Raw genomic sequence first — 24,996 nt, 5'->3', positions numbered from 1 at the left:
TGAGCTTAACAGCGCTGGCTTTGTGGATCTAAGAAGACACACATGAAATGACATGCATCTAAGTTTGAGGTTGGTTTATTTTGGTACCCACTACCTAGCTTTTAAAGAGAGGAAAGACTTCTTAATGGATATCCCTAAAGGAGTGATTTGTGACCTTCCTCCTGGGAACAATTCAAATTGTCACAGGTTTCTGGTGATAATACCTACAAAGTTTCCTTTTACCCTACATGATCTGAGATATCTTATAAGTTTTACACATTAAAAAGCTGTCAAAAATGCCTCCTTCCATATATAAGTAAATTACAATTAACTGTCATTTCATGGTGGATACTTTACAATTCAGCAACGTCTAGAACTTCTGTTAGCTATCTTGACAAATTTGTTCCAGATCTATTGCCCTGTGAATATTAGAAACTATTCAGTCTTTTAACTTTCTTTTATAAAATGCAGCCCTAGAAGGCAGCTATGTTAACATGGAAAGCTGGGTATAGAGCAGACATTTTGAGTTAATGCTCAGGTCAGGTATTGACTAGTTTCCTATTCCTGACCAAGTCTGTTTCCTTATCTGCAAAATGAAGATGATGATACATAATAGTGTTAGTAAATGAGATAAAGTATGTGAAAATACTTTGTATGTACAGTGTAAATTACAATGTATGTGAGTGTTGATTACGTGTCATTCTCTCCTACAATCTTGCCTGTGTTTTAAAAATAGCTATACGTCAAGAGCCCATTTTGTGCCTAATGATCTGACAGATGAAAAACACAACAAAGCAAACAAACAAAAAAACCAGGAATAGGAAACCTGATCCAGCCAGCAAAAAGATTTTGGTTAAGGTGGAAAGATAAGTAACAGATGTATATGTTAAAAATCAGCAGGGTTAATTCTACATAAATCCAAACAGAAAATATAGTATAAAACAGGGTACTATCTACATACTTAAAATCTAGAAGTATTCATGTTAGGAGCATGATTACTATTGTATAGTTCTTATTTAGAAACACTCTAGCTGATGGTTTCTCAGTTAACCCTTGAAGGTAGGACAATATTTACATTGATGGAAAGGAAAAAGAGTCTGACTCTGGATAGGAGATCCGAGGCAAAGGAAATGTTAGTGAGTGGGGAATGAAGATGAAAAATATGGTATAAGGAGAAGATGAAGAAAGTTTTCTGGGAAGAAGGGATCAACTTTGGGAAGAATGAGTGACTTGGAGGATGAAAGACTGATTGCAATTGAGACACTGCAAAGTTTGGAAGGGAAGGGAAAGAAAAGGAGGATGAAGATGACGTGAGTTGAAGGAAGAAGAGGGTCATGAGCGGTCCAGTTTAAGATTCATAGTTTTGAGATAGTACTGTGATATTTGAGTACATATGTCTACACTCTTAAGCCATGAAATCTGAACTTCTTTTCCTTCTAATTGGATAAAACAGAAGCTTAGAAACAAAATGCACTGGATATATTTAAGAAAACTAAAATATTCAGTCTAGGTCAGTGTAAGCTGCTATAATATAATTTACTATTGAAGAACTGTACCTCATGTCTTTGTGAAATGGACCATAGTGTCTTTCTTAATGACATATCATGCTGATCGTTGTTATTTTACAGAAAAAAATCTTGAGGAATATTTAAGGTTTTCAGAATCTGAATGTTTTTAAATCTAAGGAAGATTAGCTAAAAGATGATCTGCCATGAATATTTTTACTATTCAACATTTTAAACCATGGCAATTATTAATATATCATGTACTCAACAACACTTTTATTTATAAACAAATATAATTCAAGTAGGCTCTTCATTATCTTCCCAGACACTCTAATCAATACTACTAATTCCAAGGACTTGTTCACTCTTTTCCCTCAGGTTGGAAGTCCCATAAAACTTTAAATAACTTATTTCTAAACCCAGATGAAATCCCAGTTCTTCCCACCAATTTATTTCTAAGTGATTTTTCTCTTCTTACCTATTGTACTATATACTCTTCACCCTTATTTTTATACTGTCATTTACCTGTAATTTCACCTGTATTGTAAGCTCCTCAACCAGAGGAATGTTTTATGCATTTTTGCCTCTGTTGTGGGTGAATCTTGATCTTTTTGGCATCTTCACCCTTTGACAATCTGATGGAAACTATGAGCTTATTCCCCAGAAAAAAACATACCTGCAAACATGCACACCACGTTTTCCACATAATTTCAAGGAAAATATTCTGAAACCCTTGAGGCAACATGGATGACAAGATAAGATATCCTGAATTAGTGTTTAACAAACATCCCTGGACAAAGTAGCAATTCAATATATGCTTTTCAACAGATCAACTACAGGTAACCAAATCATTTTTTATTGGTTTAACAAGATTAACTGGACCAGGCAGTTGGGGAGAACTGGGGCAGAAAATTGATAACAGTCAGCTCAAGGAGGGGAAAGAATGGGAGATTTAGGAAAAAAGAAAAGCTTTGTCCTTAGGTATTAACCGAGCTACAGCTGTCTTTTTCTAGTAAGGATTTGTTACCAAGTACACATGTCTTATAGAGAAGCAGGTAGTAAATCTGTGGATGTGGGAAACCTCAGAATACAAGATGAGCCTTAAAGAACCTTGTGCTCCGAAGTAAAAATAGAAGTGACAGTGAGAGGAGGAAGGAGGAGGATATTCTGGGATGCAAATCACTCCCTTGGTTTCCTGATAAAGCATGACTCAGAAGCTACCAAAGATATGAACCAATCACCAGGCAGAGGTATACTGAACAATGTAAAGTGAAGAAGAGTTCAGAAGGTAAATGCAAAAAGTGATCTCCGAAGCATTTCAAAAGTGAACAACTCCAGCAAGATTAGTAAGAATAATAATAGCAATTATAGATATAATTATCATTTATTGAACATTTCTTTGTGTCAAAGAATCACTAATATGATTTTGCCATACTAATCACTTTACTTGCATTATTATTAAGTTGAATGTTTTATTATCTCAGCAGCTTGAATATGTTTATTAAACCTACTTACTTACACCTACTTTACTTACACCTACTTTACAGTCAGATATGTAGTCTTCTACATACAAGGGCAATACGTAATCTTTGTAAGTCATAAAAATTGAAACAAAAACCCTCTATTTAAAAAAAATGATTTAAAAATACTTTTATATTGGAAATTGCACTAATTTATACTTTTTATTACTACTACTAATGATACTAATTAATATTTAATTTTTCATATGTAGTAAGTTTGATTACTAACTATAATCTCAACATAACTTAGTTTAAATACTCTACTAATAATAATTAGTGGGGGGGTAAAATTTAAGCATGCCTCTTTGGAAATAAAATTTAGTTAATTTTAAATATTCCATCCAAAGAGGTAAGCTTTTTCTCAATAAGCCAAGAATATCACATTTGGGAAACATAATCAGTGCTCTCAAGCAAGCAATAATCTATTTCTCCTAATGAAAGTTCTAGATATTGAAATTATGTTTTAGCATCTTAGGGGAAAGCACATACATCATTCAATTAGTAAACTTTTATTGAATATCAACTATGTGTGAGATATTGTTTGGGATATAAAGATAATTAAGGTATCTTCTCAACTATCTAGGAGCTTATATTGTAATAGGGAAGGGAAATAATGTACACAAACAACTATATTATAAGGTATAAAGTACAAGTGTCATTGGAGATACCTCCTCAATTCCACCCCTTGGCATTCCCAGACCACATGACTAAATAGCATTTATAGATCATGAAGTCTTGTTGAATGACTTAACCTTAAATAGCTTATATCTGTTTATCCACCATGTCTTTTCTTTAAATATTCATTTTCTCCACTTCAGCAAAAAATAATATACTGTTTTATATTTTTCCCTGAAAGTATGTTGTGGCTCTTTCTTAGCTTTTTAACTATATTATAGTCTCCTTTTTAAAAAGCCTTTAAAAACATCTAGAATATCTGGCTGAATGCTCATCGCATAGAAAGCAAGCAAAGGAAAAATATTTGCTGATGGTGTACTGAAACATCAGGAGTATGTACTGACTAAAACACAAATCATCTCAGCTATAAGTGTTATAAATATCTTTTAATTCTGAATTTGTTGCTACGAATTTGACTATGATAAGCACTATTTGGATGATGGCTAATTTTAGAGAATTATATCAAATGTCTTCTAAGTCTCAAAATCGGCCTTCAGTAGGGTGGGTATCATTTGGAATGTTGATATTGATTTATTTTTGTTTAAAATGAAATTGAATGTAAAATATTGAAAAGCAAAAGCATTTTGTCAAGAAAAAATGTTCTTGAAAAGCAATGCCAATCCAGGTATCTTATGGAAGATGGCTTTTAGAACTAATTGCACTCACTCTATATTCATGAACCCTTAATGCTTCTCTTCCTCTAATGTTTGAGAGTGCATTAGTAAGTCTTTCAAGCATAGAAAGAATAAAAAAAGATTTTCTCTGCCACTTTCCCAGATGGCTTGAAGTTAGACCAACTTTTATCTGCTTGCTTCAAGACAAAGATGGCTGGGAAATGCATGTATAACAGGTTAAAACAAACAAACAAACAAACAAACCCACAAACAAACAAAAAAACAGTGTTATGATAACCTTCTATGATGGAAATTAAACCCATTTTTTTCATAAACATTCTGGGGTAACATATTCCTGAGCTTTCCACTGCTCTCTTAATGTACTTAAAGGCCACAAAATCTAGGAAACAGAGAGAGAAGGTGCAGGCAATTTCATTTCAAATATAAACCTACAAAGAGCATATTTTCTCCTTGCTTCCACCCTTAACCCACTCAGTCTATTCTAGCAAAAACATTCTATTCAAAATGATCATTAAAAATCTAAGTTGGAACATGTCACCCTTATGCTCAAAACCCTCCAATGGTTTTTCCATCTCATTCAGCATAAAAGCCAACGTTGACCCAGCACTCTACACGATCTGCCCTCATGATACCTCTCTGAAATAATCTTTTGGTGCTTTCTCAGCCTGTTTCACCTGGGCCACAATTGCCTCCTTTGCTTTCCTTGAAGCACCAGGCCTGGTCCCACCTCTTACCAAAGCTTAATTCCTTACCTCCTTCAGATCTGTGCTCAATTATGACCTTCACTGAGGATCCTATTTAAAAATGCATTCTGCCTTCACCTTCCCCCACCCACCACAACCTGGCACTCTCTACTCTCTCTCCTTGTTTTTTTATCTTGACTATTTTGATAGTACTTACCAAGATAAAACATACTACCAACAAATCCCTCTCTTCCTTCCTCCCTCCCTCTCTCCTTTCTCCCTTTGCTCCACTTAACTTCTTTTCTGCGCCCCCTAAAATATAAGCTCTTGGAGGGCTGAAAGTTATTGATACTAAATAATTTTGAACTAATGCTCAGAGATTTTTGAATTAATGAAAGAATAAATAATCTAGATTGTATTGGCTTTAAAGTCACCCTCCCCTCACCCTCATGGAACTAAGTCCCAGCTAGAACACCTAACAGCTATGTGACTGTAAGCAGATAGCAACATTTCTCTGACCCTTAGCTTTCTCATTTCCAAAATGGTCATAATAATGGTACACACCTCAAAAAGAGTTTGAAGTAGTATTAAATGAGTAAATACTTAGAATAGCAACTGGCATATAATTAAAGCTCTCTACATGTAAGCTACTATTATTAAATCAACATATTCTGTAAAGACCCCTAAAAACTTCATATTCCTTCAAATATTTTCCATATCCTTTGTGTTGTAAAATACTTGTCATGCATCCAAAACAGCCAAGATCATTCTCAATGTTTTACGTTTTGAAATATTTTAAAATCCTTAAGATTAACATATTGCAGCCCCCAAACAAAGACATAATAAACGTGATTATAAAATGTTATTTATAATAGTGTCTGAACATTAAAAATACTACAGAAGATTATGCTCTCTAATGATAATTATTCATTTTAAACAAGATATTATAATATCTGTTGACAGATACTTTGCAATATGAGTAAAGTAAAACTTTATAAAAATCCTTAAATATGATCAAATCTATAATCATTTAATATATCTAATGTGAATTGTCACAATCATCACAAATTATATCAGAAAATACTTAAAATTATAAAACTGATTTAGCTTAAAGTTAAACTGAATCACTTGCAATTAACATATTTTATAGAATTAGTTCATGTTACATTAACCAAAAGTGTTAGCTATAACTCTTACTAACATGTAAAATATATTATGTACATTACAAAATAGTTGTAGTTTGTATGAAATAAATTATCCAACATAAAATTATATAATAACTTAAAATGTACAGAGCATTGTGTATATAATGGAACATTAATTTTAAATGTGATGTATGTTTGCACACAGAGATATTATTTCTGCTAGGGGATATAAGAGGTTATTAACAATGGTTGCCTTTGGGACGACAACAAGTGGTTTGAAAGAAGACTTACTTTTCAATGCACATATTTTGGGATTATTTTAATACTATAAATATTTTTAGGGGATACTTTTTCATTTAAAAATCAAGTTAATACTATATATAAAATAGATAAACAACAAGGTCCTACTGTATAGCACCGGGAACTATATTCAACATCCTGTAATAAACCATAATGGAAAATAATATGAAAAAGAAATATGTATATATATGTATAACTAAATCACTTTGTTGTTGTATACCAGAAACTAACACAACATTGTAAATCAACCATACTTCAATTAAAAAAAAAATCAAGTTAAAATATTTCTTTAAAAACATTGCTCTTTACTAGCAATAAACCATAATTTTCTAAAAAATACATTTCCAATGTAGAATATTAAACATATATTTAAAATCCATACAGAAAGAATATTTTTTTTGCTTAGTAATAGAATTCTTCTGTGCTTTGAATGCAATAGATATTTATGATAAAATTGAGGAAATGGTTAAAAACAGAGAAGAAAAGGTGGAGAAGAGATGAAAGGGAAAAAGTAAAGCAGAGATTGATTATCTATTTCAAAGATAGTTAGCATTGACCCAAATAATCCAAAATAGTGGCCCCATTAAAGTGGAACTGGAATAAATTATTATATGTTTTTACTCTTAATTATCTACATATTTAAATTAGCACACATTCATTTGGAACTTAGTAGTAAGTTACTGGGATGATTTATTCTAGAGAAGTAAAGGCTGATTAAAGAAAGTAAGTCATATTTCACCTTGGATGAAATAAGAGTCAACTATAACTAATTCCAGTTCATGAAGATTCATTACCAAGGCCAAACATTAAGTTTGAAGAAAAATAGAAATGCGTGAGAAACAAATGAAAAAAACATCAAAAAGGATGATTCATAGAGCAATGTCCACCAAAGATTTTTAAGTTCCTACTTAGTAAAGTGCTAAACACTGCTAGGTCAGTTGACATTGAAGATATAATTGGAAACAATATGATAAACATTAATCTTCATTGCTATAATTTTATAACAATGAATTACAGTTTGAACTAAAGTACAGAAATACACACATAAATATAAGAGATTTCTTAACACAGTCAATCTCAGAGATTTTTCAGTCTCAGTAATCAGAGTAATCTCAGTAATCAAGAGATTTTAAAGCATCACATCAGCCTGTATTTCTCTTATAGTCTCGCTATTTTATCTTTAGCTAGATTTATTTTTCACTGCATTTTTTCAAGTATTTTCTGAAAATGTGTTTTCACACCCAGAGGATGTAAGAGCAGAGGTTCCCATTACAAAGAAAAGAAACAAACAAGAAAAAACTCTATGATGGCATGATTTGGAAGAAACAGGTTCTCAAAATAATTGGAAAAATCCTAAGGTTAAAATTTTAGCAATATATATTTAAAGCACTGGTCTAGATCCCACTGAAGATTTCCTTCAATTAAAATTCATTTCATCAGTATCCTCACCTGTAAGATTTGAATTTATAAATACATTTCTTCTTTAAAAGCTGCTAACTAGTCAACATCTTCAAACTTATACTCAGGGTTTCCCAAACCATAAAAAAGTTTCAATTACTGTTCAAATCCCTTTCTACCACAGTGATTGCCAATTCTTGACACTTCTGCAGTAATTTTGAAAAGTGACATAGTCAGACTCATAATATGGAAAAACTGAACATTTACTCTTGTATATAAAGAATAAACATTTATTTTTAAAAAGCTGGCCATACTTTATTGCTGAGTATACATCATTAGTGTCTGCCGATAGCAAATACAGTCCACAGTAACCCAAGCATAGGGAGCAGCATGTACTAGGGCCCTGAAGCAGAAAGGACTTTGGAATATTAAAACTTGCCAGAAGGCCAATGTGGCCTGAGCATGAGAATGAGAGAAACAATATGAGAAATTAGGCTGGTGAGTAGGAGAAGCCAGATAATGCATGCACTTGAAAGTCAAAGTAAGAATAGTAGAATTGAGAAGGCAAGGTTGTTTTGATTACGGTGTGGCAATGGAGATAAAGAAAAATAATGAGATTTAAAAGATATTTATAAACTAAAAATAATAAAGATATCATATACTTTAGACTTGGGGTTAAGAATGAGAGACATGAAAACAAAGATGACTCCCAGGTTTCTAGATAACACAACTAGATGGATGATAGAATCATTCATTAGGATCAAAGACACTGAAAGTTCAGTTTTTCCATGGTAAATATGAGGTGTCTTTGAGACATCCAAATAGATTTGTTAAATGGACAGTGGTATTATATGTCAGCACTCCTAGTAAGAAAGAAATGATTTAGTTCACCCACCAAATTTACCAGGAGTGCTGGCATTCTTAATAAAATACATATCCCGTGTTTGAGATGCAGGTTAAAAAAAAAGAGAGAGAGAGAGAGAGAAGATTTCATTAAAGAATGAACTAAGCATCTTTCATGATAATAGAAAGGTCCCTCAGAGTGCAGCCCGCGCATCCCCTCCTCTGTGAAGCCGTAGCTGTCTTGACTAACTCATCATTCACTCTCATGTGCTTTCAAAAAGCTTTCACTTTTCTGTTGCAGCTAATAAAAGAGGCTTCAATAACTTGGCAATATCCTCTCCTTTCAAGGCCCAAGTTGGGGTGGAGGGTGTTATACTTCCTATGCCCTTGTAGTTACAGGTCACGTTGACTGGATCTGGCAAATAATCTCTGACCAGAAATTGTATATGCCTCTTACAGGGTCAAAGTAGTTCATTTTCTCACTGGACGATGAGAAACTGTCCAGCGCTTTCCCCCCAACTGCAATGAATCCTTAATGTCATTGTATCATTAATGTCATTATGTTGAGATGACAGTGTTATAAGTCATTGAAGCTCTCAACATTCTGGGTCCCTGAATGACTTCAAATCAGAGGGTCTTCTGCTACCCTTCCCCCCAAATACACACATACTTTTCCACAATGGTTACATAGTATAAGCAAGAAATAAGGCTTAGATGTTTAGGCCACTGAGGTTTTCCTATTGTTTGTTACCATAGCATTTCCTACCATATCCTGATTATTTCACAGCTCTCATCTGAATATATTATCACTACTTGCTTATGATGTCTCTCTTAACTGAACTACACTCTTCTATAAGTGGTTGACAGTTGCCTGAGAGTTTGTACTCTTAAATATTTTTGAGCAGCTTGATGAATGACTGAAAGATTGAGGACATAATCCCCACCTTATCCACTATCATGGAAAACTCACATGGATAGTAGGAAAGCCAAAGAAGCATTACTGTGCCGAGCCACTTGAATGTCTATTACCTTGCAGAGAAGTATCATGATCAATTACAGATCCTCTCTTGTTAGCACAGAAAGGTATCAGAGAGATCATATTGTAAAATCACCATATCATAAACTTAGTGACAGATTGAGGGTTTTTATATTATTTGCTTGTTTTTATATTTGAACACAAAACTCTAAATATTTATGCTCAGTCTTCATCGTCCGTTGGTTCCATAGACTAGTTCTGTATTCATTACTTTAAAGAAACAGAGGGCTTCCCTGGTGGCGCAGTGGTTGAGAGTCCGCCTGCCGATGCAGGGAATACGGGTTCATGCCCCGGTCTGGGAAGATCCCACATGCCACGGAGCGGCTGGGCCCGTGAGCCATGGCCGCTGAGCCTGCGCGTCCGGAGCCTGTGCTCCGCAAAGGGAGAGGCCACGACAGTGAGAGGCCCGCATACCGCATAAAAAAAAAAAAAAAAAGAAAAAAAAATGGATAGCTAATAAGAACCTGCTGTATAAAAAAATAAATTAAATTAAATTTTAAAAAAAAGAAACAGAAATAATCTCCTATCACATCTCTGTATTTTCCTCTAGTCTATAAAAAAGTTTATTTTAACTAATGGCTATTAACTGAACTCCCCAGAAGGTAGCAGACCAACATAAATCTGCTTGGTTGAGAATGACCAGTAACAGCATTGGTGCCAGATTCACTGTGGGTTTAAAAAAATACAGTGTAAGTTCATACAAAATCACCTGTATGTGAATACAGCAAGAGCATCACCTATATGTGAATACAGCAAGAGCATTTTGGTCTGGGAATTCTATTAACTTTCATTCATTTACAGTATGATGATACTTTATGTTCCAAATAAGCCACTGCAAGTTCCTGTATATCCATTATATTATACTTATGCATGCTTAATGGGATCTTAAATATACTATACTTTTTTGAAATTGATAATACTTTTTTAGGAAACTTTTTAAAACTACAGATTGTTATCCATTGGTATGTTGTTACATTAACTTTGTTGGTCATGACCAGTATTTTTTTTAATGAATTAGGTAAAAAAGAGAATTGAAAAGGAGGTATCAGAATACAACACCAGTAAGAAATACTTCACAGAACGTTTGTTCATATAGTGTGTATATGTGTTTGAAAGCATACTGTGTTTGGATGTCATTCAAAAACATTAGAAAATATAGATTTAGTGGATTCATTCACTCATTCAATAAACATTCTATGGAATGCTCTCTTCCTACTGTTTGTCAGGCACTGCAGTCAAAAGATGATAAAAAATATACATACATCATTGCAAAATCCTGAAAAACTTGCACTTAGTGGAGTGATCACATACATTAAAAAATCCAAATATACTATATATGCAAGTATATATATATATACAGATGTAGAAAAACATACGATATTTAGGATACAAAAAAGCCTGATTTCCACAGATAAGGAAAACAGAGTTTATCACTTACTGACAAGAATGGTCCATTTAACACTCTTGCTATATTCACATATAGGTGATTTTGTGTGAATTCAGCAAAGAATACTCCCTTTACAAAATGTTATTATCAGCATATAATGTCTATAGGAGTCTTAGGGGAAAAAAGAGGGCCATTTAAGACTGACACTGTAATTATTACTTCATTACTGCTGCAGCATAGGGAGTGGTACTGCAGTACCACTCGCAATGTTAATATGCCTCTGTAAGCACCTAGTTTACTATCACAGCGTGACCTAGGTAGACTTGGGTTACTGAGTTCTTGAAACCAGGATATGAAACCAGACAGAGGAAAAATAATTTCCGGTTAATGCTCTGAGACCCGTGTTGTCTAAATGATAATCGACACAAAATGATTTGTTTCATTATGCTTTCAGTGTTTATCTACTTTTGTTTCAAAATCTAAATTTGAATTTTGTTGGATATAATCAAACATATACTCAAAAGGAAATTAAATTGAGGAAAAAAACATTATTGTGATAAAAAAAACCAAGATGTTCACTTAAATTTAGAGAAACAATAAAATTGAGGGTAGGCTGTGTGTTCAATTCCCTTAGGAATGAGGGCAAAAGGAGAAAGGTTATTAAGATTTAACAAAAGATATATGGAAAGTGTCTAAGGAATCTATGTCATAAAAGAAAAGAAGTTCCCTTTCTAGAGAAAATGGAAGATAAAAATATATGCCTGTAAGTCACCTGAGAGTGCATTTTGAAAGTCAGGGTGGAAATAGTATGTATTCCATGACTGTAATCATAAAATGTGTAAGCATGATTACATAGACTGGTAATGTATTACACAGAAATAAGACACTACATATATTTAAACAATGTTGAGGTGACGTGATCATCTTGTTTGGAAAATTTCCTTAATGATGTTTGTAGTTTGCCTTTAGTTAAAATATTAAAGCAGGGTTACAGTCACGAAGCCAGCATCTTTACAACTTCAGCTACATTTGCTTTTTTCTCTTCTGTAAGTAGAACAAACTCACCCCCACTGCCAAGCTTCTGCACTTAGGATTTCTGCTGTCTACTGTGCTCTTCCCCTGATGTTTACATAGCCGGATCCTTCTCCTTTCATGCCTCAACTTACATAGTTTTGGTTGACCAGAGTCCTCGATTTTACTGTTTTATTAGGTTGTTTTTATTACGTACTAGCATGGCTCACTATTTGAAAACTACCTTAGTTATCTTTTGTTGTTGTTTTTAACTATTTTGTCTTCTTCCCTAGAATGCCAGCTCCCTAAAAGCAAGGAACTTATCTACTACATTTGCTTCTATATTCCCAGCACTAAAATAGCACCTGGCATATAACAGGCATGCCCTGGTGCTTACGGAGGAAGTGCATTATTCCTAAATAATTCCCTTTCAGTTCGGGGTATAGCGAGGAAAAATGTATAGTGTTTTTGTGCAAATTTATTTTATTGTATCGGTAGCAATACATAGTTAGGGTAATCATAAAATAAAACTCTGTAAACTCCTGAAAATAACCAGCCTTACTCAAAACCAACAAAAATTTGAGGTATTGACATATACACAGGTGGCCTTGTACATATCTTTAGTCGGCAGTTCTCAGACCTACTGAGCTCTGAATCTAAGAATCCTCAAATCCTATAAGTATTTTCCCACTGCATTAAAAAAGAGGAGACCAAAGCAGTAAGGCAAGGACCCAACTAGAGTTAAACGACACTCAACTCAGCCCTCAGCCCCTGATAGGCAGCCTTTTCACACTGCTATAGTCAAAACAGTTGTTTAATTATTGACTACATCCACACGTGTTTGTAAATGGCATTGCTTCAAGCCTTCTCAGGGCCACTCCTTTCTACATCCTCAACTACTATGGACCTTTCCCTAGAATTCCCTGGATCTTACCCCATCAACTAAGGGGTTAGTGCCAGGAAAAATAAGGGCCCTCCAGGAGCCTGCTCCAGCATTAATGCCAGCAGGCATCTTCTCGACCGGTCAGTTCCCATACCTTATGAGCTAGGCATTTGTTGTTTTGCCTGCTCTAAATCTAATCATTTCCCTTCTTTTAACAGCAGAACTCTCTTTCTACGTAGTTGAGTGATGCTTTGTACAACTCTCAAATCCAGGGATGACACAAGGCTCAGCTTAGAAAAATATGATATTTCACAGCCTTCACCATAGTGATGAGTTTGGGGCAAGTGACTCAAGTTGTTCCAGTCAAGATTATCCTAGAAATTTTTGGAAAAAGCGATGCTCTCTTTACATGGAGACTTCTTATGTAAGCCTGTTCCCTGGGAACATTCTTACCACTGTAAAGTAAGAGCCTGATTCTAAATAAAGCAATGGCAGGGAAAAGTAGAATTAAGGAGGTAGGGATGGGTGGGAGGGTGGGGGGCGATAGGCCTGGTCTTGATCATATAGCTTGATTTCCTATTTCCAGCTATGATGAAATCCAGAATATTCCTGGATTTTATGGTAACATGAGCTCTAAAATCTCTTTTCTGTCTAAACCACTTTGAGTTAGGTGGCATTTTTGAAAGTGAAAGAGTTCCTGACTAATGAAAAAAAGGGGGCAAGAGTGGTCAGATCTGCCATTTATTAACAGAGTACCAGACAATTTGCAAACATTATTACATTTCCATTCCTGGTGAAATGAAGCTTTTAGTAGTGAAAAATATTACTTGAAGCTCACCGTGCCAGAGTAGGTCTTTACACCCAGAGCTATGAGACTCAAGTTTCAATCTTTTAGCACATTGCCATGATGGTCATATTGACTCAGACTATGAAGTACAGTTTGCTTATGACTCTTCAATTTCTTTTGATCCCTTCTATCTGTTTGCTTCCAACTGTTCTGCATCTTCTACCACTAAGGAGTTTAATGATTATGATTTCTTATGGTTGAGTGTTGGCTCTAGAAATAGACTGCTTGGGTCTGAATCCAATTCCCTCTACATAACAGTTGTATGACCTTGGCAAGTTACTTTTCCACATTTTTCTCATCTAAAAATTATAGATAAATTAATACCAGTCTCATAAAATTCTTGGGAATATTAAATAGAATCGTAGTAAGAACACAAGAATATGATTAACTTGTGTTTGTCCAAAAATCCCCATAAATACCTGTCTTCTGTTCCAATTAATATTGCATTCTTGCTATAAGCCTTTCCCAATTAAAACTTCTGTTTCCTTCTATCAGATCAGCTAGAAAGTCAATTATGATAATCCACATTGCAATGTGTATACCTATTGGCAATCATTTCATTTCCAAATGTGTTTGATTCTTAACATAAAAAATTGCCAATTGATGGATTTCACATTAGGGCTGGATAATAACTGGGGCTTCAGTATGTTCCCTGCTTAGCCCTTTCTATCTTGAAATAAGAGAGAAAAAGCACCAGTAGATTCAACAACTTCCATTAATGTCAGGTTCTGGAAACAGTGAGAAGTTGTATGTGTAAGTACCACTGAGAAAAATAATGAGAGATGAGGTTGGAAAGCTTCTAGTAAAGCTACAACATTCATTTTGTCATCACATCTCTGTGTACTCTAGGAGGTGGCTTATGACTCCGTAGTTTACAAATAAGGAAACCAATGAGGTAACATCTAACACCACAGTGATACAGCAATGACTAAAGGCCAGCTGAGCCTAGTTACTCAAGATTGGTGAATTGTCTTATGGATTAGAGAACTGTCCCTTGAATAATTTTAAAATACAATTTATTCCAAAGTTAGAGTCACAGAAGTAATGACAGTATATTAAATTGTCCTTCTCTTTTCACTGGGAAGAATAACAACTGAATATCCAATATTCAGTGAAGATGTTAGATTTTTGTTTTTATTTTTGTCAAGAAATAGCAAACCAGTTCTTACATAGCAAGGAAGTTTAAAAATATACTTGATTTTTTTCTTGATTAACTGCTGAGGCAGCATGATTCAGCAGGTGAAAATTATAGAAGGCTTCCTAAGTGTGTAATTACAGGCAGGTAACTTAACTTCTGAGTCTCCTTTATTGCATCTGTAAAATGGAGAATCTCTCCATTATCAAAATCAAATAAGGCAACATAATATTTTTTAAATACAGTGAGATACAACTGTTGTGAAAACAATGATGTAAAAGTTACCACTGGAAGAACAAAACAGAGAAAAAAAGGTGCCTAAAAGTACACGCCGTTTGGAATTTTAAACATTATTGTTTATCTCTCTTCAAGCAATTTTGTTCTAAAAATTACCAGTGGGCTAGTCTTTACATGTAAGGCCTTAAAAACATTCAAATCATGGCACATTCCATTTAAGTGTGCCAACTACTTTAACAAATTAAGAGGATGCTCCCTTATTTATCTATACAAACCTTTTGTGTAACTAACCTGAAATGTATACAAACTAAGAGTGAAATTTCTTGGTTATTGACAAAAAATAAATTCAGCAGGTGGAGATTAGTATGGGGCCTAGAGTACCAAGCTCCCAGTGATTCTAGGGGAAGATGATTCATTAGGAGATGAATAAGAAAGAAAAAAAGGAAGGAAGGAAGAAGAGGGCAGGAAAACAAGAGAGGAGAAAGGAACAAAATGGTGGGAAAGGAAGAGAATGCAAGAGAATTGCTATATCACGCTCTTAGCTGGAGAGCTGAACAAATCTGTTCTACTCTGGCAGTGAGTAGTAACGCGCTCCAACACATTTGGTTCTAAAAGTCCAGAAGTCAGAGAAATCAAACTGTTGCTATGTGTTCAATATCTAAATGATGAAACAGATTCTCAAAGGCTAACAACTTGTCTACTCCACTCTGTCCTGAAGGAGTCGGCTCTGTCCTATCATTAATATTCATTTTGTGGTATCTAGGAATGGTTCCGAAAGTATCTATGATTCCACAGGAAAAAAACAAAACTGGAAACTTGCATAGGAAGTACTTTTTCCCTCCCACAATTTAAAAGCAGAGTGGTGGTGGAGAATTTAGGAATATGTTGGCTTTTTGTTGAAATGTCACTTTCTTGAATTATTAAACTCAACTATATCTCAAGGTGATTGTTTGGCATTTTTAATTTAATATTATAATTCAATAAAAACACGAAAAATAGGTAAATTACTTGTACTGTCATGCTGTTAACTAAGCTTTCAACATAAGAATTTCCCGTACACAGACAGATAAAACTCAAGCATTTTTAGGCATATAATGGTCTGGTTTATAGATATTTAAATATAAAACTTTTAGTGGCCTTGGATTCTGGACATTGGCTAAAATAGGATAGTGATGTTATTCTATTTATAAAAAGATGCTAGTGCTCTAGAAATATGCTCTAAGGTCCAGTGTGGTTCACTTTATTCATTCTTCAAATCTGATAAAAATGCTAGGGATTAGGCAGAAAGCCAGCCTTGTAAACAAGGATCTGGCAGACACTCCAAGTCAGACAGAGATTCAGACCTTTGCTACCTTGCCTTTCTCCTGAGAAACTGTGTCAACTTTTCTTAATAATCTTGCTAACTCAGAGCCTGCTTGCTAGAGGAGCTTAGCTAGGCCTTAGTAACCTGTGTTATATCATTTGTCCTTGTTTCAAAAGCCATTAAGTCATTTGTCTAAAAAAAATTTGTTAATGACTTTCCCCACAAAAATAAGCAGCTTCTATATTTCATAGGTGGAGAACAAGGACCTATTCTCTGTTTATAATACATAGAATGCTGGGGGGCAGAACATCATCAGGAAAAAATATACTTAATCGACTCTTTCTCCTTCTCAAGGAAAGAGCAAACAATTCCAAATTGACATTTTAGTGAGTGTAGTCTGCTGCTGTGATGCTATATTGTTGTTTACACTTAGTTACATTCACATAAAATTATGCCTGAAAAAAGATTAGTAATAATCCATCCTAAAAGCAACCCTATGTGACGTTTCACAATAATATCCAGAGATTCTATAGATGGAATTCTATAGATTCTATAGATTGTATTTGATTCTATACAAATCAGTTCTCAATTATCTGTGATGAGCAGGGTGAGGTATGTAAGTGTTTAAGGGTCTCCATAACAAGACACACGTGGATTTTGGAAGTATTAAAGCCAATCGAAGGATTTGAAATTATTTTAAATAATTATCTCAGCTTTGTCCACTGGTGCTAATAAGTAAAAAAGTTATACGGATTCACAGTTTAACAATCTCACCTTCTGCTTGGATCACCTGTGAGTAATCAAAAGAAATTCTATGAAAGAAAAACTATTTTATCAATTATCTAAATCTTATATAAGATTCAACATCACATTTGAAAAGTGTTAACACAAAGTTTGGTACAGCTGAGTATGTTCTGTCTGAGTATTTCCATGTGCTTTTGCCTTCACGTTAATGAAAATATGCCAATAAATCTCAAAGTTGCAATTCCTAAATTCAATTATCTGCTTTCAGCTAGAGTAGGGCCTGGGCTGATACGCAAGACTGGCCCGGAAGGGAGATGGGCCTCAGGTAAAAACAGGAGGCTGTCCCCTGGAGGCCACACCCAAGGAACTGTGCCCAGAGGTGTGAGGTGGGTTTGCCTGCTCTCCCCTTTATTTGCTTGCGACAGAAAAGTTGGCTGTAGTCTGGGAGGGTGTAGGAGGAGGACAAGAGATAGTATGTCTCATTTGAGCAACTGCAGTATCAGAAGTTTTCATATTTAAGTAACTCTCCGATTCTATTTGTGTTTAAGTGCCTATGTGCATTTTATCCTTGATTAGCTAGGTGAATGATTTAGAAAGAAAAGGAAAACATTCATCTATTGCAGGAAACAACACTTAACTCTTTTTAGTTTTAAGCAAAAGGACATTAAGGAAATAGAGAAACAACAGGTTTAATGGGATGAGGCAAGACCAAGTTTCAGTACCATCCATAGCTGGATTTGATTAAATGGCTATTTCGACCAAAATTCCTTCTTGACTGCTAATTGTCTCAGGTGCAGTTTTGGGGGCTGCTGTAGGGGGGCTGTAAGCCAGTATTTCCAATGAAATGTTGTCTGACAGGGCTGCTAGGAAATGGTGTTTTAACCAAATTATTTCACCAGATTCTCATACTAGCTGAGAAAGGCCATTCTCAATCTACATGGAAGATTTCCAGCTCCCATTTCGTACAGACAGCTAAAATATAGAAGGCGTTTATTATCTTCATAAGCTTTCCAATTTTCCAGAGCTCCTCTTCAACAAAATGACTCCCTATGTGTGTAACTAATATGTTCAACATACTACATGTGAGACCAGTATAGGAACGATCGGTATCTTTTCTTTTTATCTCCACAATAGCAGTAACCAAAAATGATGAACTCTGACCTCCTCTCATTTACATTATCGGTAAGTTACGGAAACCAGTGTGCCACATCCCTTCCAAGCATTGAGTGTATTTGTAGAGACAAAACAAACCCAAAGAGAATCAGAATTAGATCTAAACAACTAGAAGTTGTGGTTTAACTAAATACAACAATTATAGAAATTACAGAAACATTTTTTAATCTGCTTTGCATTTTTCAAAGACAGCAGAATACTTCTTTCTAACACAGTCATAAATGTGCTATTCTTATGCTAACCTAGGTTTCAGTTTGTTTCAGAACTCTTTTAAATGTTGTTTTTAGATTTAGAAAGTGGATAGTTTAAAAGGAGGCTTCTTTGCAATAGGACCTCTATAATTATTTTTAAAACTGCGGAAATAACATCCCCGGTGCTTACTGCTTCTATAGCATAGCAAAAATTTCGCGTTGTACACTTTAAAATAAGAGCTTTTCTTTTTTAAACAATATAGCAAAGGTTGAAGTTTTATTCATATATAGCAAGAAAGGACTGGGTGCTCTCTTATTTCCAATAGATAGCATGACTATACTTGCAATATTATTTAAAATACATTTCTTTTATACTAACACATATGAGTAGAACGATGTTCATATGTCCTGCTATCACAGTTCATCTTATAGTTAATATAAAAGTGGCTCTTCAAGAACTCTCCTAAGATGACAGAGAAGCTAAAGGAAAAACACTGTTTTCTTCAGATTGGAAAGATTAAATTCCTGCTTTAAAAAAATGGCCACACTGAATGGAGAGATTTGAATCAAATTTATAAAACTATTAGGAAAAATGTTGATCACTCCTAAAGGAATTATTTAAGATACCAATCTAAACCCCCTTACCTGAAAAAGCAATGATAATCACGTCGATTATGTAAAAGATTAAGAACAAGTTTACCTTTATGCAAATGTTGAAAGAAACACTGAAGAAATCTTAGAAAGATAGAAACTTTAATGCCCTGTTATGTCCAAATCATGTGAAAATGTGATTTCAGTTCGTTACCTGTATATAAAAGTGCATCTTGCACTGAGAGGTGTTTGTTTTTTTTAAATACATGATTCATATAAAAATCACTTCTTCCCTAAGCCACAGAAGGGCTGTATAAAGGAAAAGATCTAGAGTCCCATTAATTTTGCCTCTGAGTACTCCTGGTCTTTTCAACCAAAGAAATATTAAAAGCATCCCCAAGACACTGTCATCTTTCTTTAAATGGTACTTTTTACAGGAGTACTCCCTAGTTTCAGCAGATTATATGCTACTGTCCATTAGTCTCAAATCCTTTTAGAAAATGTTACATAATTATAGATGTATATATATGTACACACGTACACATACATATATACACGCACATATATATATATATATATATATCCTTAAATGCTAGTTGAAATTATTTTTTAGACTGCCATATACTTTATCCCTATTTAAACAGCTTTGATCAATTTCGATGGAAAACAAATTCAGTTAGAAAGCACATCATATATTAAACTTTTGATATGGATGTATTTATGATAAACAAATCATTAAAAATTATTTTAAATCACAAGTGTTTCGGGTATTTCATTTTAGAAAGCATTAGTTTTTAGCAAAACACTTGTAAAACCCACACCTACGTTATTCTAATGCCAGAGAGTCTAACTTTGGTCTTGGTTTTCTGTAATAGTAGACCAAATTTGCTCCATTATGTAATCAAACTGTTTACTTTTACTTTCCCTTCCCCAAATCATTTAATCACTACCATTAGGAAAAGAATTATTATGTTCCAATTTGGAGTTAATGGTATCTCTTTCCCAGCTATTACACAAACTGGAAATCCTAAGCGGTATAAGTATTTCAGGCTCACATAATTGTCTGTGTTAAGTGTGAGTTTTTTAAGATTAGATGACTGTAAAAATCTGTTTTGGGAATTCACTATAAATTGATTTAGTATACTGAACTCAAAAGAATGAATTGAGATTATGTCCATGGTGTCATTAGGCAAAGAGGAAGTTCGAATTAGCTTTTAGATCTAACACATTCTGTATTTTATTTATTAATCATCCAGTTCATTTTGCAAGTACAATTAAGAGAAGCTACCATATTCTAGTTTTATTTTCAGTTAGCACCAAGTCTAATGTGCAAATCTTGTACATACCATGCTAACCATTTTCATATTTCTGAATTAGAACTCTCTGACAATTTGACCAGACAGAATAACTAATATTCTCCATTATGAAATAAAGTTCAAAACTACGCTGTAACAACTCTCCATCATGTGGTATTTTATGAAATTAGTATTTTAGGATTTCCTCTGTAGGGTAGCAACCTTTAGTTCTGATAAAAATATATTAAAGTCTAATTACCATATTTGCTCTAAAACATTAATAAGATTTACTAAGATATTCTTTTAAAAGGAGAAAAGATGAAGGTTGTATGAAACTGTTACACTAGAACATTTTGTGGAATGACAGGGTAATAATTTCCCATAATATATCATTTAAAGTCTCACTTTAATCTACTCAGTATATATTGGAATTAGTTCTCACTTCCGGTAGGTATATAAAGCCTTAATTTTTCTGTATGTGAAAAACTCAATACTCATATGCATGTCTTTTACATGTCATTGCTATAATTAGCATTTGTTAAGAGTCCTGAACATAAATGTCACAAACCAAGACCAAACTTTTACCCTTCCTAAAATAGTGGAGAAATAAGCAAGTAAAATCTTTCGCTCGCAGGGAAAAGCAGTTGGTTTCCTTTTTCTATATCTTTTCATGTCTAAACTTGTTAATTCAGTTGTACACACATAAGGCAATTAAACGATTGTCCTTTTGTCCTTATAACCAAAAGGTGGCACCTCTAAAAATTAGTTTTAGCTTTCAACAGAGATACTACATTAAAAAGAAAAAAAAAAAAAAGGCATTTAAATGTCAAAGCCCTAGAAAGAAGATCTTGTTTTTGTGACTCGAGGTAATTCTACTTAGACAGGAAAGATAAGTGTCTCAAATGGAAAATGGCTTAGAAAATAACATATATTACGTTGATGGTAAATGAAAGCAGCTCTTCTTTACTTGTTCACTGAAGATATGTGGTGAAAAAAATACTTTCTGGGGTACATAGATTAGTGTGGAAGATCAGGCAGAGTTGAGAAAGAAGGCTCCCTTTTCTTAACCGAAGTGGACACGTAGAAAAAAAAAAAAAAAGTAAGACTTGGCATTTCCCCTGATAAATCAAAGGAAAAGATTTATCTGGACACTAACATCTGCTGATTTCGCAGCACTCATGTAGGATCCACTTGGGATGCTTTCCCATTACATTCAGCTAAGCACTTCTCTATCTCCTCCCATCTGATGGTCACCACTTAGCTGAATAATAGGAAAGGAAAGCTTATACCATTGACAATGGAATTAGAAATTTCTGAGGCTGCTGTAAAGGCTCTGGCCAACAAGTCCCTTTCACTTGACCTATCATGCAGGCAGACAGGGCACATAGTTGTTTTGATACCTTTCTCTGTATTATAATAAGACGTGAAAGCGAAAACATTTTCCCCTTCAAGATTTTTTAATTTGATGCTATCTTCCTACCATTACTTTCTAAACTTTATTCCAGTACAAGAGGATTCTTGGCCAGCTGAGCTTCCATGCGCCTTCTAAATCGAGTACTGAAATTGTATAAGCATCATGTTTACATCTATTAAATATACTTATTAAAAGAAAATAGGCAAGGCATGAATTTGGTATCTGGGCAACAAAATGCACACAGCAGAAAGGTAGAATGAAATCACAATTCATATGCCAATGCAGCTTTAACACAAAAGTTAAATGTTTGCTTTATTTCAAAAGGTTAATATTCAAGAAAGTCAAAATCACCAAGTACACAAAGCTAACCAGATTAGCTTTCTCAAAGTAGAAATCCAAGCCTCCTAATAATACTGGTGTCACTAACAAATGTTTTGAAACTTTTTTTTTTTTTTGCCCCTCAACATAAAGGCCGTGCCAAAGAACCTCAGGAAAGTAATAATCTGTTTTTAAAATTTTTTCTGCACTCGAGAAACCTCTCCAAGTTCAGACATTACCAGCGATGGATAAGACCAAAGAGTCAGCCCCGCAGGACAGATGGAACCAGGAAAAGTCAGACGGTGGGCACTTAAAAGCAACAGCAATTAAGCAGTTGAAAGTGGGTTGGATCGACGGTTTATTTTTGTTCCATTTGAAGGAATCTAGTGAGAGACACAGCCCCTTGCAAGCAGAAGATCAAGTCAAACTTAACGCTTCCCCCCTCTGGCAGCCGGGGCTGCATGGCTTGTCTACTTCCTTTATTCAGTTTAATTGCTTTTCGTACTCTAATTTTCTATCTTGTATTCTATCTTGTTCTTTTTCCCCTGGGCAGAAAGAAATCTTTCTCCTTTCACCACTACCCACCTCTTTCCTCTGAGAAAAGGCAATCCTTTCCGGGAGGAGAAAGAAACCCTGTGTGTGCTTTGGATGGGAGGAGGAAGAAGATGAGAGATTTGAAAGGGGTTGTGGCGGGGGGGGAGGTGAAGGATAGAGATTGGGGGTGGGGGACGGAGGAGAGGAAATGAAAGAGGGAAAGAAGAAGATGGGGGATGACCAACATCATCAACTCCAGGCTCTAAATCACGGGCGCTGTGCAAAGTGCTTCTCCAGGAGAGGCACATGTGGTCTCATTACATCGCTCACAATAGGCTACCCGGGGCTCCCTGCCCAGGTCTCAGTCTCCCACCGCCAAAACCCAAGTGTACCGAGAACAAAATCTTACGGACGGATTCAAGCAAATAGGCACCGCTGAGGTTGCTGTGCCGCCAGTCCCGCTGTCTTACCTGGAGGGAGAACCAGGAGGTGGTGCCGGGCTCCGTCCCTACTGCTTCCCCGTGCGGACCGGTGCACACACGTCCTCTCGCAGCCTCTGCTCTTGGAGGGGCAGCCTGCAACACAAAAGGGGTGTGTGGGTGTGGGTGTGTGGGAGGTTTTCCAGGGCCACCAGCTGGTCCCAGCTGGCCGCCCCCACCCTACACACACCCCTTCGGGCACTGAGCCCCCCTCTCAGTTGAGCACCACCCTGGGGAGGGCTTGCCCCGGGCGCAGTCTCAAGTTGCCGCTGCCAAGCGCTGCTGCCGCCGCTGCAGGAGGAAGAGGTGGAAAGACACTGGGGGCAGTACTCGGTCTAGAGCATCCCCACACTGCAGCTTCTCCAGGAATCCCTCCAGTGAGGAGGCGGCCGCCCATCAGCTCCCAGCCCCGGCCGCCTGATTGGTTCCACCTGGGGTACGCTGCGCCGAGGAACCAATCCTGGCGCACTAATAATAGGTGGATCCGCTCAGCCAACAGCGCCCATCCCAGTTGTTAGTGTCTCTCCATCCCCACAGCGGACAGGGACCTGAGGAGAGGGGGTTGAGGAGGGTTGGGGGACTACGAGGGGTACAGATGCCAAGGAGAAGTAATCAAGGGCACCAGATAAACCCTCTGGGTAGTCGCAGGAATGTCCCGCAACCTGTTCAGCAAGCTGTAAGCACATGAGAGGGAGACTGCATAATACAAAGCTATTTTTTTTCTTTCTTTCTTTCTTTTTTTTTTTTTTTTTTTTTTACTTTCAATCAAAACCTGCCCTGATACTGAGCATGCCCGGACTGCAACGGCACCCTTGGAGTTCCGATGTGTGTGGGTTTGCAGGCTGTGGGGTTTTGAAAAGGTGGGAGCGGGGAAGGAGAGGCAGAAGTTTGTCTTTGGCCATTTGACCCGCTGGAGTTGTGAAAGCAAAGCAGGGCGGGGGAAAGGAAGGATTCCGCAAGAGTGTCCTCAAACTGAGGACACAGGAAGGTGGCCCTCTGGGCTGTCGGAGGCTGATAATATTATCGTGTGGGTTCAGGGGTGGAAGCGGGGGTAGAATAATCTGAGCCTTGGTAGGTACCTGGAGACTTTTCGTAAAGGGTGCGGTGGATCGGAGATGCAGGGGAAGCTCCTTTCCATAGGTGGGGCCGGGAAGCGCGACTCTACCCAGCAGCCGAGGCTGTCAGGCAGCGGAGAGTGCACTGGGAGTTTCCACTGAGGCGACCAATAAGTTTGTAGACTTGGGTCAAGGGCGACGTTGTTGAGGATGCAGTTTCTGCCAGCCCCCTCCCCCATCTCTCCAGCCCCTGCCAGCGCAGTGACGACTAAAGCGTGGGTTCCGTCCCTCCCTCCCTCCTCTCTTTCCCTCGAACGATTCTGCTCGGGAGTAAGAAGCTTTTCCCCTGTGACAGCGGTGCTGACCTGATTGCCTCTAAGCTCTAGGGCAATTTATAGCTTGGTAATACCGAGAGATAGCAAACTGGGAGGTTCAGCGTGTGGGGGGCAGGGAGAGCAAGCGAGGCAAGGGGCGGAGCGGAACGTGGCTCGGGGTCGGACCAAGTCCTGGCTCTGCTCCACAGGTGCAAGGCTTTCAAAACGCACAGAAGCATTTCTGTCTCTCACTCACTGACCTTGTTTACCGGACTTTGAATCTCTGATTTGTTTTTCTTAGAAATACTTCCAGTTTGTGTAAACTTGATCAATAGCTACAAATGAGAACTCTCCTAACTGGGTTCT

The 24,996-nt window shown here is 36.3% G+C and overlaps 1 protein-coding gene across 1 annotated transcript in view; it reads right to left on the bottom strand.

Annotated features, from left to right (window-relative positions):
* SYT1 (synaptotagmin 1) overlaps nucleotides 1-23,553 on the bottom strand; it is a 564,805-nt gene extending 541,252 nt beyond the window's left edge. The window contains exon 1 of the mRNA XM_024122864.3: nucleotides 23,253-23,553. The gene's annotated coding sequence lies outside the window, so the exon portion shown is untranslated. The remainder of the gene's footprint in view (nucleotides 1-23,252) is intronic.
* Between the last annotated feature and the right edge of the window lie 1,443 nt (nucleotides 23,554-24,996).

The sequence above is a fragment of the Physeter macrocephalus genome, chromosome 6 (genome assembly GCF_002837175.3).
Source record: "Physeter macrocephalus isolate SW-GA chromosome 6, ASM283717v5, whole genome shotgun sequence".
NCBI lineage: Eukaryota > Metazoa > Chordata > Mammalia > Artiodactyla > Physeteridae > Physeter > Physeter macrocephalus.
Note: the sequence above shows the minus strand (reverse complement) of the source record. Positions and strands in the feature narration are given on the sequence as shown.